General features: G+C 38.1%; 1 non-coding gene across 1 annotated transcript; it reads left to right on the forward strand.

The window, feature by feature from the left end:
* The first annotated feature begins 2,029 nt into the window (after nucleotides 1-2,029).
* LOC116274686 lies at nucleotides 2,030-2,136 on the forward strand. Its single transcript, XR_004183470.1, has one exon. It is a non-coding gene; the product is annotated as a U6 spliceosomal RNA (small nuclear RNA).
* The last annotated feature ends 1,356 nt before the right edge of the window (nucleotides 2,137-3,492 follow it).

A 3,492-nucleotide genomic window follows, 5' to 3' on the forward strand; every position in this document is an offset into this window, starting at 1 on the left:
ATACTCATCACCCATGTTATACAAGAGGAAGTTGAAACACAGAGAGTTCGTAAAGTGAGTTCCTAGAGGGTTCGTAGTGGCAGTGCCCTGATAAGAAGCCTGATTTCTGAAGCCTTGTGAGATTCTTACAGTCAGATCTGTCAAGATAGTCTCCTTTTCCTTCTATCTCTCTGGTAAGACCTCAGTCTCCTTTACAGACTCTTCTTCATCTGGTCTTTACATGTTGTAATTCTTCCAAGTTTGATGGTATGTGCTACTCTTTGTTCACTTCCCACTTTCTCCCAGGCGAGCTCATCCACTTCCATAATTTCAATTACCCTTCAAAAAATACTGACTCATACATTGAAGCCTTTAGCCTTGACCTCATCTATGAGTTACAAAACCTCATAGCCAGCTCCCTATTTGGCATCTCTATTTGTAGAACCACATCTATCTCTCTCTATATAAAATTTAAATAACAATTTCACCCTGAAAAGGGAGATAATTTCAAGTCTCTTATTTCAGTGATTAGCATGATTGTTAGCCACTTATACAAGACAGAAATTTGATTTGTCCCTCTCGGTCACTTCCTGTATCCATCCAAACACAAATTCTGCCTCCACCCTACTGTAAATCTACACTCCATTTTCCTGGGTATAAAAATACTCTCGTAACTAGTTTCTTAAATTAAATATTGTCTTCACTGCAACACTTCTGCATAGTACAAGTGATTATATGAAGACTAATCTATTCATGACATTCCACTGACCCCAAATCTTCAATAGATGCCCATTCTAGTGGGGTCTTTAATGTGACTGACTAGAACTTGCAGAAAATGCCTACTGCCTATCACTGTCTGCATCCCATTCATGCAGGTACCATTCCTCAATTCAGTAACTCACACTCACCATGCTCTTTTCGTGAGCCCCACAAAACCCCACAGAGACTGCTCCTTCTGACTCCTGTATTTCTCTACCCCTCTTTACCCATTTTCTAGAAACTTTTACTTACTCTTTGTATAAATTCCTTAAAGATGCATTTCCAAATGCCCTAAACTAAGTTAGATGCCCCTTGTCATATACTATTCTTACATCCCAAAGCTGCTCTTCACAGTAATCTTGATAATGTTAATAATATAATAAACTGTGTAATTGTGTAATTAGGTTCTTAAAGTTTCTATCTCCAGTTACTATATGAGCTTCATGAGAAAAAGAATCACATTTGCATCTTTCAGAGAATTCCGTATTTCCCATAAGACTTCCCATATTTCACAGCAACATCCCCTTATATTGATTTGTGCACCTGACCCCATTCCCCCATCAAGAATATCTGCTTTCATAGATATCACAGACTTCTTCCCTGCTTGTTGCAGTCTTTTGAGGAAAATCGCAGTTCCTATAGGTTCCTCTGAGGATCTCCAGAAAACTATTGCTTCATAACGATCTGGCCTATGCATATTCCACTTGATTTACTCTGCCCTCTGCATGTGCAGCAAATGGATAGTAGCCTCCCAACCAGTATATCAAATTCTAAATCGATGAGCCAGGATTGAGTGGGCTGAGCTTGTAAGTTGTTCAGCCTACGAGCTCCATAATAGCAAGGACTATATTTATTCTAACTTTAGCCCCAACATCTAGTATAGCCTTTGACATTTGATGAGCACTTGTTTTATTATTATTATAAATTTTGAAAACAAAATGAATGGAGAGACAGGCTTTTATTAGTACCTTGGCAACCTCAATCCTATATAACTGGAAAGTCTATCTCTAAAGGAGCACTAGTCAGGACTCATTTCTCCACTGTGGAGTATGCAAATAAATATTGAAACCACCCACTGGGAAAACCTAAAGAAACTCATTTTTATTCTACTTGGGATTAGGGGTTTCTAAAGGAAGGGTAGCATTTCAAATTTGCCCATTGCCCTTAAGAGATCACTTTTTGCCAGAGTCAAAGAGTTATAGACACCTGTGAAGAGCCTCTGACCAAATTCCTCGGACACACAGAATTTCCTCCAGACCATCTTTGGACAGTAACTCTTATAAGAATTATCGTGCTCGCTTTGGCAGCACAGATACTAAAATTGGAACGATACAGAGAAAATTAGCACAGCCCCTGCTCAAGGATGACATGCAAATTCGTGAAGCATTCCATATTTTTTCCATCAATGATAGACTGGATTAAGAAAATGTGGCACATATATACCATGGAATACTATGCAACCATAAAAAAAGGATGAGTTCATGTCCTTTACAGGGACATGAATGAAGCTGGAAACCATCATTCTCAGCAAATTATCGCAAGAACAAAAAATCAAACACCGCATGTTCTCACTCATAGGTGGGAACTGAACAATGAAAACACCTGGACACAGGAAGGGGAACATCACACACCGGGGCCTGTCATAGGGTGGAGGGAGTGGGGAGAGATAGCATTAGGAGATATACCAAATGTAAATGATGAGTTAATGGGTGCAGCACACCAACATGGCACAGGTATACATATGTAACAAACCTGCACATTATGCACATGTACCCTAGAACTTAAAGTATAATAATAAAAAAACTCTTTTTCTTTATAAATTTTTTGAAAAAGAATTATCCATTTATTTCTTTGATGGTATTCATGTTTTTCCTGTTATTTGTTCTCCTTGGAGTTCAATTTCAATTTCTCAACAAAATGTTAATTCTGTCATCCTTACCTTATCAACATATACAATAGTCCACATGTACACTCTCTCCCTGTTGCAGCCTCTCCAGTCCAGACTCCTCTCTGGAAAACCACATCTCCAGAAGTGGAGGTCTGACAATATTAATTTATATGCAACTGCTTTTCACAAAGGTTTCAAGAACAGAGTTATTTGTGTTATGACTATTTCAGTAGTGCTTAGGTAAAATCTTAGAAATAACATTGGCTTGAGTATAACAATGTGAAGGAAGGTGGAAGTAGAAAAACAAAACTATTAAAACCTGGAAAGACTTGTTGGATGACAGAGTTGAAATTAAGCACTTGTCCAGTAAGCAGTGATCTAACACTTCCAGAATTTCTCTCCCAAAGTAAGAGAACATGAACTTGAAATTTATGAGCAAAACTGTGATGAGATGAAGGAGGAATTAGAGGACAACCGTAATTTGATGAAATAGTTTGTCTGAAGAATCCATGGCACAGAAAACAGCTGCAATGAAGAGAGTTGCCTTGGGAATAGGGTGCTAATTTAGAGTGTGGCATGTTCCACGAGAAATGATAGGATTGGTACTGAAGGAATCATAATAAGCAGCTCCTTGGAGAACATACAATTTAAGAAAATGTTACATTCTGTAAGTGCCTCCTACCCCCACTCCTCATTAATCACTCTAACCTTCCCATCACTGTGTTAATAGCCACCAATTCTATGTCACACATGCTCACAACAGAGTGTCACACTTTGTCTCATCAGGATAATTCAGAAGAATATTAAATGATTACCAAATACATTTTTAGTGTGTAGAAAGACAAAATAAGACAACTTTTTTGATA

The sequence above is a fragment of the Papio anubis genome, chromosome 4 (genome assembly GCF_008728515.1).
Source record: "Papio anubis isolate 15944 chromosome 4, Panubis1.0, whole genome shotgun sequence".
Lineage (NCBI taxonomy): Eukaryota > Metazoa > Chordata > Mammalia > Primates > Cercopithecidae > Papio > Papio anubis.